This window comes from Drosophila arizonae, chromosome 5, assembly GCF_054131065.1.
Source record: "Drosophila arizonae isolate 15081-1271.41 chromosome 5, UAZ_ARI_1.0, whole genome shotgun sequence".
Lineage (NCBI taxonomy): Eukaryota > Metazoa > Arthropoda > Insecta > Diptera > Drosophilidae > Drosophila > Drosophila arizonae.
Genome location: NC_142925.1, coordinates 8,240,519 through 8,256,866, shown reverse-complemented (window position 1 = coordinate 8,256,866; position 16,348 = coordinate 8,240,519). Strand labels below are relative to the sequence as shown.

Here is a 16,348-nt window from a genome sequence, read left to right as displayed (position 1 = left end):
AGTAAAAATAAAAAATAAAATAAAATTAAAAATAAATAAAAACTTTAAGAATGTACACATAATAAAAAGTGGTGAAATAAAATTAGAACTAAATTAAATACATATAAAATAAAATAAAATAATTGTAAAATAAAATTAAAATGAATTAAATGAGTACTGAATATGAAATAACATTTTCAGAACTGCGATTATATGGAATATGTAATTAATATATTAGTTAAGACATAATAATATATTTTTAAAATAAATAACATTTAATAATAAAATAAAACACGTCTTTGTTCTCCCAATTTATGAAGACTGTTAAAATATTTACAGAGAGAGGGAGAGGGAGAGATTAAGTAATATGTATATGTGTATGTGTGTGTTAACTGACCTCCAATCAGTGCAGCACAAGCCTTAAATATATTCTATCACACTTTAAGTTCACTCCAACTCCAACTCCAACTGCAACTGAAACACATAAACATTTTCATTTGTTGCCACAGTCCGTCAGCCGTGGCTATCGCGTGTTTACACAAAATGTTAATTGCTGCAAACAAATATAAACTGTCGCGCAGCTTGGCAAATTGTTGTTGCAATGCAATTCCGTTTGACTGGCCAATTTATGTGGCAATTTGTTTCAGGCGGAAACAACACAGCAAACAATAAACAATAAACTGCTGCATATGTTGACTCTTGGTGTCATTGATTGGAGTTTAAATGTAGCTAAACAGCTGACTCAAATGAGCGTGAGAGAGACAGAGGGAGGCAGAGCGAGACCAACACATTGCTAAATGCAAAAATTGTGTAAATTTCAAGTTAACAGCTCTTGACCCGGTTCGGCAGCTGGCAGCAAAACTTGCCCGTTGGCAGAACGCGATTGCCAGTTCGTTCGTTCACGTTTGGCCAACGGCTGTTGGCTGGTTGTTGTTGCTCTGTTGCTGTTTACAAATATGCAAAAGCGCAATTGTGTGTTAAGTTGCCATTGCTGTGTGTGTGTGTGTGTGTATCTCTGTGTAGGTGCGCGTATCTGCTGCACACTTTTAGGCCCAGCCAAAGAGGTAAATACATTTTGTTCTCACCCATCCCCACGACGGGCGCATAAAGTTTTTGGCACCTCGCGGCAGCCGGCGCGTCGCAATGCCGAGCTCCTTGCGTAAAACTTTAAGACTCGAAACTTTATAATACGCCGCCGAACAATTGCTGCCCCGGCTGGCAGCTGGCTCAGGCTTTTAGCGTATACATTAAGTGCTCCCCTTTTCAGTAGCCCATTTTAGTTTCATTTCTCCTTTCTTTTATTTTCTTTTCTTTTTTTTTCGCCATTATGGGGGCCAAAGCGAAAGTTGTAAGCACACACACACACTCACACACACGCACATCTTGGGCACTGTGTTTTGTGTTACCTTTTCGCTCTTGTTTAACTAACAATTCAAGCTGGTTTACCACTCCAAGACAACAGTGCGATATGTGTAAAGACGTAAAAGAAGGAGACCAGAGCAGGAGGCTAAGCTCATTGAACGAACTAATGCAAATTGCCAGACTAAAGGGTATCCTGCTAAAAGCAAGTGCAGATGCATTTAATTTGCAATGCAAAACTTGATTTATATGATTTTTTACAATAATATAAATACGAATTAAAAGCACTTTAAACATTAAATAAATGAGTTAGAGGGTTAGAACAAATATACCCTATAATAATTAAATAAGTAGAATAAAAAATAAAAAATAAATAATTGAATAAATTAAATTATTTACTATATCAATTAATAACATTAAATAAAATATGATATATAAATATAAATTTCAATAATTAATTTGTCTACAAGTCTGGATATAATATATAAAGAAAATATAAATTTAAAATAAAATAAATGTATATTTTATTTACATAATTATTTTATTGAAATTTCTCTTTAATATACTTATTTATACTACAAAATAAAATTCTTTGACTAAATAATGCTCATGGCCTAACACTTGAAATCAAATCAGATTCCTTGTGAATGTGAGTTTTTATTGCATTGAGCATGCTGCATATCATCAACTAGAGAAGAGCTCCGCATGCATCGGCTGCTATTCTGTTCTCATCTCTTTCAGTGCTGCTTGCCCTTAGTCTCTACGAATCTCAGAGTGCTCTCTATGCAGCGCCGCCCGAGCGTAACAATGAGCTAAAGTGAGAGAAGTGCAGTACCTGCATAATTGAGTGCTGTTTGGAAGGCAAGAGCTCAAGTGCATGTGAGAGGGAGTGTGTGTGTGTGCGTGTGTGCGTGTGTGAAGCTATGCATGATCAGTGTAACTGTGACTAGACAGAGTGAGTTATAGCGTCTAGTGGAGTGAAGACGTATAGGTCACGCATGAGAGATATGAAACACGTAGTTGATAAAATTTTATAATAAATCGCTCGCACATATGTTATAATATATAATTGTTATTGTTAGGCTTAGGATATTACATTTTTATTTTTATTTATTTATTTTTTTTATTTATTATATTGCAGTGAAAAACCTGTAAATAATATTTAAATCTTTTATTATATTTCATTGTCATATTTATTTTATCTATACTCTGTTACTTATTTTACTAATACTGCTATACTTTATTCATTCAAGACTTCATTATTGTTATTTTTTATTTATTCATTTTTATAACATTTTCTATTAAATATATTTATTTTTCTATATTCTTTGCAACTCACAGAGATTTTACTTCAAATTCCTTTTGCTCAACTTTAATTAGCCAAGCTCATTTTCTCTCCTTGCAGATGTATTTAAATATTGAGACAACTACCTTGCATAAACAGTTATAGACAGTACAGGGTATGCTGCCTCAATGTTGCATAGTGCACAGGGCCGCAATGTAAACAAATGTAAAAAATACTCATATGTTTCAATAACAAAACACTCAACACTTGCACTGCCAACAGGACAGCAGGAGCAGGAGCAGGAGGAGGAGCAGGAGCAGAAAGAGCAGCTGTAGCTGCTGTTGCAGTTGCAGTGGGTGTGGAGTGGCATAGTAAAAGCTGAAAAGCGCAACGACCGATTTACATAAAAGACCAACACCCACACAGTCGCACACTTACGCATACACACATACACATATGTGTGCTGAGGCCCGGCAAACTATTGTTGAGCGAGAGAGAAAGAAAAAAGTTTTGCTGGCGCTTAAAATCAACATGCAAAAAAAAAAAAAAACCAAAAAAAACTTTGACTGCAAGATTTGAGAAAATAATTTATGACCCAAAATTTCGCTTAATAATTCCGAATGTTAAACAAAATACTTGCCGTTATGCTTGACTAGCTGCACTTGCTGACTTTATGTGGCAAGAGAAAAAATAAATAAATATAAAAAAAAAACACGTGTCAACATGGCGGTTGGCAAGGCTTCAATATGCTGGCGGAATATCCTGGCGTATCACAAGCAGCTGAAAACAGTAGCACGGCTGTCCCCCTTCCCCCCTCTCTCTCTTCCACGACCCTCGCTGTGTGTCACTTTGTGGCCATGCAAATGGCTGGCACGGAAATCGGCGTTTTTATGCAGTTTATGCCTGCCACAGCGAGCCACGAGGGCAAACAATGAACGCAAGGCTGGCACAGGCGAGCAGAAGTCAAAACAGCAGCAGCAGCAGCAGCAGGAGCAGCAGCAGCAGCAGGAGCAGGAAGGACACTTCCACTTGCATTATTGAGCAGCCTGGGCGAGCTATTAACAGCAGGCGCTCTGTGTGTGTGTGTGTGGATGGGGGCGTGGTTGTTTGGCTTGTAAATTTTAGCACCGCCTACGCAGAAGAAAACGCATTCAAAAAGTTGCTGGCCGGGTCGCCTATCAAATGCAAAAAAGTGAAGCAAAAATGTGCTCATTAGGCATGCGTCGGGCTCACTGGACTCGCTCTAATTATGCCACCAAAAAATGCCAACAAAGAGGTGGCCAGAGATAGAGATGGAGAGACACAGAGAAAGAGAGAGAGTGAGAGAGAGAGAGAGAGAGAGAGAGGGAGGCAGAAAGTCAACTGACTTTTGTTGGCTGCGATGCTTTAACAATGGGACGCAGCGGAAATCGTAGCTGGTATTTCCGCTGCAAGCAGCAGGAAACGCCGCAACTCCGGATGGACACTGGCCATGGCTGAGCTGACATTTGGGGCATTGGCCACGTTTATGAAGCAAATCTGATGCAGGCCGGCAGACCGTCAGGCAGGCGGCAATTGCTGTGTGGCATTGTGAATGGTTCTGTGAATAGGGGTAGAGATGGGGGCGTGGTGGCTAGCTAGACGGCCATAAAAAAAAAAACGGGGCTTTTGGGGTTCATCGAAAAACGCTTTTGCTTGACCTTCGGCAAAGGGGCATTAAAAAGAAATAAATAATAAATCAGCTGGAGCATGAAATATTCAATAACCTAAACCGACAAAGATTTACTGCTTAGCCATTTATTTTTCCACTTTTTTCTCTGTGTGTGCCAGTGTGGGTGTGTTTAGGTGTATGTGTGTGTGTGTGTGGGCCCAACAACAAAAAACACTTTGTAAGCAATTTGTGCCAAAGGTGCTCTAACCAGGCTGTGGTTCAACATGAGTTAGAGCCAGATACGAGCTGCCTTTTGAAAACTGCCAACTAAACAAGAAGTCATTTCACAACCCAAGCACACACACACACACACACACACACACACATATATATATACTGACACATTCAACAAATTGAAAGAGTTGCCAAAGTTTATTGCCGGCTAAACGAAATGGAGAAGCTGACAGTAGCTCAGCAAAACGAAGTCAACTGCCGCAACTTGACTTGACTTGACTTGGCCTCTCGTCTTATGTGACTTACAGTTGAGGCTTTTCATAATTTGCTAGAGGCTAACCGCAGCAGAGAACTTTGCCTTAAAACAATTTTTATATAACAACTGTGAGTGGGACACTTGGATTAGCGACCAGGGCAACAGGGACAGCCGAGACAACAGGGACAACGGGGACAACAAATATGAAATTGTCTTTGGACACGTGTGCCACATTAGGCAGATGAAAGGAAATGAAGTAATCAAAAGATAATGCCACAAAGCAGCAAACCAACTTAATGCGTCCAAAATGTCATCAGGCCCAAATGAACAAACTTTTCACTGTTGTCAAACAACAACAACGACAACAACTGAGGCAACAAAAAAACAATTCAACTGAAATTGAAACACCACAAAATGCATATTGATGCGGGCGCCGCTCTCACGGTCACAGCTCACAGCTCGAGCTGCACGTGAGAAGGCAGGCGAAATGCTGTTGGCCTTGAAGATGCGGGCGGGCGACTGTTGCCACCGATTCGACCACCCTCAAGGCCAGCCTGGTTCGGGCTTTTAGCTGCTGTTCTGGGCATAATTGATTCAGTATTTTATACCCTGTTCTCAGAAAGGATTCGCACTGATTTTTGACTGAAAATATATTTGATTAGAATTTATATTTGAAGATTTTTTATCTTAATATTTAATGAGGAAACATAAAATATTAAACAAATATATTGAGAGCAAAGTGATTTTTTAGACTTTAACGCTTTTTTATGTGTTCTACATATTTTTAAAAGCAAAAATAAACTAATATTTATTTTAGGTAATAAAAAATATTTTTGTATACATTCTAAATTTCTTTAAAAAATTTTAATATTATTATTATTTATTTTTTTTTTTAATGTAAAAGATTTAACAATTTTGATTAATTTTTGTATATTTTTTTGTTTATTCATATTTTATTATTATTTGTTTTACATTTTGTTTTAATATATATTGTTTTTACATATGTTTTATACACAGTTTCTATGTGCATTATTTTATGTTTTATATTTTTTATTGAAAATTCATATCATTTTCTCGAATTTGGCATTTAAAAATATGAATAAACGTTAAAAAATTCGATAAAATATTTTACGTTTTTAAACAAATAAATATAGAGGTGTAACGCTTTTTCGCATGCATAAAACGGCGCACAAAATAAATGTATATACATATATATTTTTTTTAGTTTATCCAAGTGTTGTTAAAATACATATACATATATAGAGTAGATAAATGCATGTGGAATTGATTCTGAATAGAGGATAACATGTGGTTCATCTGTGTTATTGACAGGCTTTACTTTTACTTATTGCCATTCGTTGTTGTCGCCCGATTTGGTTGAGTGAGTTAACGCGCTTTGGGAACTACAACAGGCGAAATATTTGTACAAATGCTCTGAGCTCCAACTGTGGGACATTCAAATCTACACAGATATATATACACATGTATACATACATACATATAACCGTCGTATTAGCCGAACTAATGCCGCCTGTTGGCCCAGACATGGACATTGTGTGCCAACACGGACCGCTTTTGCCACCAGACACACATATACACAAACATATATATGTATGTATATGTATGTGCACACAGGCAAACATGTGAAAATTCAAATGGATTTTTTTTTCTTGCTCTGCAAATGATAGAGCAGGAAATTCGTGTCTGCTTGGGGAAGGGGCACGGGGCGGTCAGGACATGACAGAGACATTTAATACAGGCAAATAAATAAAAGCCAAAAATAAACGCGTTCACGCTGTCTGTGTATACAAAGTGGCAAACGGCCAAGACAGCCCGGCAGGCAGGCAGCTGGCTAAATTAGTGGAGTTTTAGTGTCTCTAGCAGAGCATATAAATTGCCCAAATCGCCACAGATAGGGATAGAGACAGAGACAGTGATAGAGCGGGAGGCTGAGTGTGGAAGTGGGAGTCTGGGAGGCATACCAAGAGATAGATATCATAGAGAAAGCATCATCATTTTCAATAATGGGGCGATAACACGTCGTATGCGTAATAACTTGCTATGCATAACTCGACGGAGCAACTGATTAGAATGCATATTAAAAATGCTTTAACTGCCAGCGAGCGCAGAGCGCACTAAGCACAGCTCGAACGGCAGAGAATAGTTGTAACAGCGCGTTAACAGCGCTGCTAGCTGCACTGTTAATTGAAATTTATGAAGTGATTTAGTGTATATAGTTGCATATAGGCAAGGAAACCCTTTAGCCCACCTACACCCACACACACACACACACGTAGATGCGCCCATCCACCCACTCACATGACTTAAACTTCATTTTGTCAGCTTAGGCACAGAATGTCGGAGTTTATCAGCCCATAAATCATAATCAAATTAGTAGGCCCCAGCACAGATTATGTTGAAGCTGGCGCATGAAATTGATTAATAAATCAGGTCGCTGTAATAAATCAGCAGCAGCAACAACAACAACAACAACAAAACACCACGAATTACGCACGTGCCCTAACACTTGACTTGAGCCTGTCGAGTGTGCTCACCTCTCCTGCAGCGCCGCCTGCTCGCCTGGCTAATCATCTATTTATGCCAAATGCCAAAAATCTGTCAACGCTTAACGCATTCACAATAAAAAAGAATTATTAAAAAATTATTTCATTTTTTTTTTCTTTTTTCTTTTTTTGGCACTGATTACGCAGCTCGACAAATCAATTATTTGCTGACGATTTTATCTGTTTGCATGCGCAAATCTGATTTACATGCACAAATGAATATTAAATTGCTTGAATCAATTGTGCGCACACACACACACACACACACGCACCTATACACACCTACACCCATACAGACAGCTTTGGCAATGATTGTGAATTTCGTGTTATGCGAAATCAATAATAACATAAATCGCACAGCGCGCACAATGAAATTCCAACAATTTGGCTCTACGCTCAATCCGACGAGCTTCGATTCAATGTGATAGCAAAATTGACTGGTTGAGCATGGGGAGAAACGTTTGTGTGGTAGAGCGAGAGGGGGAGAGAAAGGGAGCTAGGTTAGATTGGAGGTGGTTAGAGGCCAGCGCGTGAGGTTGAGATGAGCACAGCATGCGCTGATTTTTCGGCCATGCACTTTTCATACACTCAACTCAGGTGCCAAGGGCTGCTGAGGAGATTAGAGCAGCTGAGTTGGCGAAGAAAAAAATTATATTGTACCAATATATAATGGCTGAACAATGGCATGACTATTGAATTTACGATCGAGTATCATGGTAGGGAAAGTAATGGGAGAGCTTGGCAATAGGCATAAATTCCTTTTTGGAAATGATTATTTTTAATAAAAAAGGAAAGAAATGTAATAATGTGTTTTAATAGGGAATACTAAAAATTTTCACTCTAGCTAAGATCTTTTCAGGTAAATCAAATTTGAATAACAATAAAAATTTTTTAAATTGATAAATATTATATTAATCAACAATTTATAAAGAATAGGGTGAAAACTTTCTGAACTAACAAAAAAAAAAAAAAAAAAAAACAAAAAAAAAAAAACAAAAAGTTTCAGTTGTAAGGATTCTTTTAATTAGTTTTGTTATTGTTCATTTTCTTTCCTTGTTATATAAAAATTTGAAATTTGTTTGTTTTATTGTTGTTGATAATTTATTTTATATATATGTAAATATTTTTTTTTCATTTTTTATTATTTTTACAATTTTGTTGTATTTAATATTTTAATTTAGCATTTTTAAAATTTTATTAGTATTTTCAAAATTATATTGTATTTAAGTACTTATTGTAACTGATGTTTTATTTTACTATTTTTTAAATCTTATTATTATTGTAAAAATTATATAAATAAATAAATTTCTTTTTTTATATTTATAATGCATAGTCATTATGCAATTTCTATTACATTAGAAATGTATATACATATATAGTATATATACAGTGAGTATCATATCACAACAAACCGAAATCGAAAGTGTATCTAAATTTTCCAGTAGACTTACGAAACGCGTTACAAATCTATTTTCGTTTTGTTTTTATTGTCTCAAGTGTGTTGTTTGCTGCAAGCAAAACTCTTGACGTTACTGTCTATAAGAATAAACACGCATCCATATACATACAAATATATATATATAGGGATATATGTAGATGGAGATTATTGCCAAACATTTTGCTCTGCGCTGCGCTGTCATATGAAATTCCCCGGAATAAACTTTATTGAATTTTGTATTAATTTTGTTCCTGTTGTGTGTTTTATTCACTTTTTTTTATTTACTTGCATGCCTCAAAGTCAACTTATTGTTTGTTGTTATTCTTGTTGTTGTTGTTGTTGATTGTTGTCGCTTGGGTTTAATATGAAAACGTTGGCGTTTATTAAATTTTGTTTTGGCTGCGCACAGTACAAGAGAAAACTTTTCGTTCGCACATTGCATGTGCAGTTGACATCTTTATGTGTATGAGTGTGTGTGTGTGAGTGTGTGTGTGTACGAGTGTTGAAAGGCTGCTTGTTGTTGTTGTTGTTGTTGTCGTGCGCTGTTATAGTTACTCGTTGACATTTTCAACGTCAAAGTGCTGTTTGGCCAAAAGTGTCTGCAGCTGCTATGCGAGTGTGTGTGTGAATGTATGTGTGTGCGTGTGTTGTAAGCAACTTTCATATTTGCAAAATTTTTACCACAAAATTTAAACCATTTTTTTCAATTACGCTGCAGCTGCAACCAAAGCAATCCAGCAAAAGTTTAATTGCATGCCACTTTGTTGAATGAATGCGTGCGTGCGCGCATGTGTGTGAGTGTGTGTGTGGGGGGGGGGGGGGGGGGGGGGTGTGTGGCAAGAGCAAATAATAATAATTATAAAAAACATAACAACATTGCTCATAAAAAATTTAAAAATGTAATAAAAACAATTGTTAACAATTAATTACACATGCGAAACAAAATTGCGAGGCAGAGCAAGAAGGAGAGAGAGAGAGAATGAGAGAGAGCGAGTGAGTGAAATGCGTGCAGAAAAGTTAACGAAAAAAACTCAGCAGCTCATATTTCAGCTGATAATAACGAAAAGGTTAAAAGCAATTTTCACACATACACACACACAGCACACACACACACATACAATTACACTTGCTCTACTATGAATACATCATTGTTGCTGTTGTTGTGTGCTGTGTCTAATTGGCATTGTTGTAGTTCCCTTGGCTGCGTGTATGTGTGTGTGTGTGTGTGAGTGTGAATGTGTAACAGGTGCGCTTTGGCATTTTGTTGTTGAAATGTATTTTGAGCCATAAATTAAATAATGGGCCATAAAAAAGTTTACAGCGCTTGGCTAAAGTGTTTAGAACCCGGTTCAGTTTTTTACCAAGCTTCTGCAACCGATTTTGCGTTGTTTTTGTTTTTCTTCTGCTTTTGGCCAACTGTAAATTCCAGCAGTCAGCTGAAAACTCATTTAAAATGGCCTTTCCTCAGTGTGTGCGTGTGTGTGTGTGTCTCAGTGAGAACTGCACGATAAGTACCCTCTTATACCCAGTGGCTCAGCCGCACTAAAAGCAGGCATAATAAAGTTGTGAACATTTTAGTTACAGCGAGGTGAGCTTACTGTATGCTCTCAATATACCCTTTCGAATTGGAAATACCTTAAGCGAGGGAGATTGCTAAAGTGCCCTTAGAGCTCTCAAGTGCTTTCAAGAGATTAAGTTTTCTTGTAAATGAAAGTAATACATTTCAATAAAGTTAGATAATATTATGCTAAAATGTTGACAGCAGTGGAGGGACAGAGTGGGATAGATGAGGACACACAGTGATAGAGAGTATGTGATAGCCTTACCATTTTGATGTTTATATCATATATAGCTAAAATTATACATGTAGCTGTCATTCTCTTCTTCTTTTAAGCATGTGTAAATTATATACTTGTATTATAAATAAAATCATAACAGAGCATCCGCTAGTTGTATATTCTGAAGCAATTTAAAATTAAATTCATAAGCTTTATGGCTGTTCAGAGTTATTAAATGATAAATAGAAAATTACGCATGAATAAATTATGATAAAATAATCACATTTGAAAGCAAAGTAAACAGAAAATTTATAAAACATTTTATTGTAGTTATAGTTAAGACTTAGATAAAAGAGAGAGCGAGAGAGGTAGGGTGAAAGCGTAATATAGATTTTAATAACTGTACTCATACAAAACTCAATAAGAACAGACTGGGAAAGTGGCTTATATAGCTAATGGGGGAGAGACTAGCCATATTTTATAAAAGGACATATGACTAGTAAATGTTGTCTTGTTTTTCTCTATATCTCATTCTCTCTCTCTATCTACCTCTCTCTATATCTCTCTCACTCTTTCTCTTTTTCTCTCTCTCCCTCTCTCTCTCTCTCTCTGTCTCTATCTCTCTGCCTGTCTGCCTCGATCTTTGCACAAGTCCAATTCTATATTTCCTTCTCTTTCTATTAACTAATTTTTCCAAGCTAATCAGCTCTACATTTATATGTTTTAGTAAACTCAAACACACAGGGTATTCACTCGTCGCGCTCATCTCTCAGCACAGTCTCGTTTTTTGCTCAGTCAACTGTCTGTCGCATTTTTCATAAGCCAACTCTCCCTCCTCTGCGCTCTCTGGGTTTAACTTATGTCTTTTAATAAAGCATTTAAAAAGCGCCATAAATTGCTTAACTCTAAACGAGTTTTGCTCATTTGTGCACTGCCATTGCCAGGGCATTTATAAATTTTATTAGCCATACACACAAGAAGCGAACATTGCAGACGCACACACACACACACACATACACACTTGCATTATGCAACTTAGCAACTGAATCTGCATTTGCAAATGTTGCAAATGTTGAATTTCAAAAGAGCTGTCGAGTTATGCACAAGCCGGGTCACAAATACATATACAATACATATGTGCACATATACATATACATATACGTATAAATGCAAAGCGGGTAACCAGACAGCAGCTCCTACAATGCTCCAGCCTCCACGTTGCAACTTGTGTGTGGCGCCCAGCACCTGTGCTGACAGCCACTTGAAGCGTGCGCGTGACATTCGGCGGCTGTCACCATTTTTACACCGCCTCCGTTTTCCGTTCTACGTTTTCCATTTTCCACTTTCCACTTTTCACTCTCACCCGAGCCCATGGCTGACGTCGAGGCTCGCATATTTGAATAATGCCCGTCAAGTGGCAATGCCATTGTTGGGCCTTTATTTCTGTCTGGCTTCGATCCGAGCACACGCCCCACCCCCTCGGCACGCCCACAACATCCTGACTGTGATTGACGATACGATTTTATATTGAATTCATGCCTCGGCTCAAACTCTTGCGTAATCTGCTACTCTGACTCTGTCTCTCTCGCTCTCTCTTTCCGTCTTGCTCTCTCTCTCTCGCTCTCTCTGACTTTTTACTGCTACACGTGTCAGTTATTAAATGTGCTGATTAAGTGTAAAGTCTAAAGTCGCATTTCTTATGGGGTATATAGAACTGTATTTATTTATGAATTTCCGCTTCCGTTTGGCAGCTCTCCTCACCGCAGCAGCTCCACATAATTATGACAAATTGATCTACTTACTGGCTGGAGAATAGATTGTGCTTCTGATAATCGACCAGCGACAGCGGCTCATCTCAGATCTCGCAAGCAACAGCGAGTGACAGTCGCCTCCAATTTCAATCATTATAAATGATTCGTTGGTTTATTTCATTGATGCTGGAAAATGAAATAAAGATAATCGTCATTTATATTCCTTTTCTTCAGTGATTTGCAATGTTTCAATGCTATTTGTTGCTTACATATTTATACACTTTAGGATTTTCATTGGAATGTGATGCCACGCCTTCAATGGTGTAGATATGTCCGCCATATGTTTTTTATGTTGGGGTTTCGAGGGTATACGCAGGCATATGCTCCAGATTTCAGGTCTCTAGCTTTAGTAGAACCGAAAAAAATTGAATTCATACGGATAGACGGACGGACAGTCGGACTGCCGGGCGGACAAAATACTTAAAAAAAAATTGAGTTAACAGGTTATTGTAACGCTTTGTTATTTAACAGTATCGATTATGTTAGGCAACAGTGAATCAACAGTGTTACGCTAATATTTTGTTAAATAACATTTTTCACTCTATATATGTTTATATATTTATATATGTATGTATATACTGAACATTAAACGCTAAATGTTCCAAATGCCGAATTTAGTTTGCTAAAAGCATGCCTAAATTAGGTATATTTATATAATCTTTATCGATTATTTATTAACTCCAGTTTAATATTAATTGTAGTTAATTGGCCGACAATACAAGAAATCAATCAACAAAGCTTACGAATTGTCCATAAATAATTACATATACATAAGTATTAATATAATAACTTTTCAATCTGCAATAATCAAATGTTGAGAATTTATCATAATTTACTGAAATCTGACAGCAATAAAAACAAGATAACAAATACTATGAATGACTATGAATACAGCAGTTCGTTGAAATTCACAATGCGTTGTTATTCATGAAGTGCTCTGGAAATTGTTAACGCAGCAATCGAATCGAATGCGCCGCTAAGTATGCAATAAATTTTGTGGAATGGCAAGCCGAGCTCAGCGCACAATTATATATGCATACATGCAGTTGTTACATTAAATATAATGCTTTATATAGTAAATGCCATTCATAGATCTCCCTGCGTCTCTACCCCTCTCTCTCTCTTTCTCTCTCTCTGTCTCTGTCTCTTCCTGTGTTGATATCTCACTCGAGCACGCAACACAATTAAGCGGCATTTTAATGCTCGACTGGCTTTTGTGCAACTGGCCATGCTGCATGTTGCCATGTGCATGTTGCCATGCTGCATGTGTTGCACTCGCTCGTTATAATTGATATTTCAATGGCACTGCAGCCCCACTGAGTGCCGCACGCATCCGTTGTGGATGCCACGCCCAACCCGGCAGCTGTGCCCCTTTCAGCGGCAACAAAAGTCCTGCGGCTTACGCTTAATGTTGATGTATTGATTTATTTCCTGACAATTTTTCTTTTATATTTAATTTAATTTATTTTTATTTATTTTTCTTTTTTGTTTGATTGCGTTTATAGTTTCGCGCAGCGGAAATAAAATAAAAGAGACGCGTTAAGCGGATTTTTATAAAGTGCAACAAATGCCAATAAGCGAACGAATCGTGACTCGCTGCAACAACAGCAGCAGCAGCAGCAGCGGCAGCAACTCCTCTTGACTCGCACTCAAATGCAAAGAAGGAAACCCGCTGGCAGCACGTGAGCAGCATAAATCGATAAGAGTTGGGAAAGGCATTAAGTTTATGTATGCACATCGACGCCCTGACATATAAATGCGTTCTCCCTTCGCTCTCCCTCTCTCTCTCTCTCTTCGCTCTCCATGTGTGCTGGGTGTTAATGTATAGCGCGGTAAAATCAACTAACTAGCCTGATAATCAAGTATACGCACATTACGCCTGACCCTTTTTTTAGGGTCTCCAAGGAATCATTTCTCAACATGGGAAAAAAAAAACAACAAAAACAAAAACAGTTTTGCAACACGTAAAATTATGTAAATTTTTTTTAGCTGCTCATTTGATCAATATTTGGCATTTGCATATTCCGGCCGCATTGTTTACCACAGTTTGTGGCAGGCACACTTTGCCTCTCCCTTACTCTCTATCTCTCTCGCTCATACTCACTCTGTCGCTGCCACACTTTGCTTTATTATGCATGGCACAGCCAGCGGCCAAGTTATGCGCTCAGCCATGTAATTCTTTCACTGTGTGCACTCGTCCATCCATCCGTCCATCCAGCCGTCCCGCAGCCAGTCAATCAGTCAGTCAGTCCCTCGGTTTGACTTATTAATGCCTTGTATATCAAAGGCTTAGCCCATTCTCAAGTGTTAAAAAGTGGCAGCTGTTTGCTTTTAACCAAAACGCCTGCCACACTCCAAGCTCCATCGTAGCGAGTGCCTGAGTGTAAATAACAATGTTCGGGACTCTCACGCTGTTTACTTGGCACCGATGCGTTGCTCTCTAATGATGCCACGCACACACACACACACACACACACAGTAACGAATCACACCCATACACCCACATCTAGATAGTGTGGGAGACAACCGCCCACATAATAGATCACTTAGCTGTTAAATTTATGTGCATGTTGCGGCTCAGGCATGCGGAAGATGATTTTAGCTGCTAGTTTTTGGCATTTAGCGTGACTGCGAATAGTCGCACCTGTGCACAGGTATGCCGCAGCGTTCGCTTGCCTGCTCGAACATTTCTATTATGACGAAAACGTTTTAAGCAGCTATAACATATAACAGTAAAGAGCCTATCGAAAATCAGTGCTGCGTGCAGAGAAGGCGCGGAGGCGTGGCACAGAGAGTTGTGCGGATTAGCTGCTGGCGTTTGGTTGCTTGTATTTTGAGAAAATTAAGTGAAAATTGAGAATTTTGGGCTTGTGCAGGGGCTGAAATCCTTTATGAGGCTGTTTAACATTCATCGCTAATCATGAGTTTGTAAAGCGAACTAAAAGTGAGTAGCGTGTATGAACTTGATTAAAGAAGCTTCCATTGTTGGGTAATTACTTTGGGTATAATTGTTGATAGTTGTATTAGCTGATATTTTTGTAATAATATTATAATCATGATTAGAGCTGTGTATATTCTATGACCAAAAAAACTTATTTGTTTGAGCAAGAATATTTTACATATGTAATAAAAGTACATAAGATCCAATAACTTACATATTGACCCACATAGATCAGCTAAAAAATATAAGTATATATAATGCACAATATACACAAAAGAAAATATTAAGAAATATATATATTTAAATTATATTTTGAAAACAATTAAAAATCACTTTTTTTATTTATATATACTTTTTCTATTTATACTTTCTGAATATTCTTATTTATCAATTTAAATATTTCTTTGTTTGAGAAATATTATATTACATAAATGCATTTTTATTAAAAACAAAACAAATAAAAATATATTGATAAATGTAAGATACCTACATTTAGAGATGCAAATATTTATAATTAAAATTACATTTATCACAATAGAGCAAAAAGATGCTCTGAAGAAAAAAAAATTACATTTATCAATATATTCTTATTTTTTTATATTTTATTTTAAGACAGCTGCTGATACAACTTAATATCTTTGTAGATATTTAAATTTAAAATATATTTTTTCTGTATGGATTTATTTATATATATGTGTATGTGTATCTATAACTGTGTATATGTGTGTAGGAAAAAATATTTCAATTTAAATGTTATATATTTTATTATATATCCATTTCAAATATATGCATTTCCATATTATTTCCATTTATTCATATTCGCTTGGTGCGCATGTAACTTGTATATGCATATAAATGTAATATATGGATTAAGACATGTGTCTCAATTTATATCAGATATATAATAAATAATATTTCCTCATATTGCCAAATGTATTCATTTCCATATTATTTGCACTATTCATATTCACATGAAACACAAAACTCATTGAAATAAAATCTAAATAAATCTTCATCTAAAATAACTGTATGTATGTATTTATACAACTCTATTAGTTATTAGCAACTGTAAA

General features: G+C 36.8%; 1 long non-coding RNA gene across 6 annotated transcripts in view; it reads right to left on the bottom strand.

Moving 5' to 3' along the window:
• LOC149268449 (uncharacterized) overlaps positions 1–16,348 on the bottom strand; it is a 55,082-nt gene that overhangs the window by 29,889 nt on the left and 8,845 nt on the right. For 4 of the 6 annotated variants that reach the window (XR_016270384.1, XR_016270387.1, XR_016270385.1 and 1 more), the window contains exons 4-5: positions 12,544–12,753; positions 12,326–12,460 (exon numbers count right to left, since the gene is read on the bottom strand). The exons of 1 other annotated variant lie outside the window; for it this stretch is intronic. This is a non-coding gene — a long non-coding RNA (uncharacterized LOC149268449). The remainder of the gene's footprint in view (positions 1–12,325; positions 12,461–12,543; positions 12,754–16,348) is intronic. One more of the 6 variants, XR_016270386.1, reaches the window with a different exon arrangement.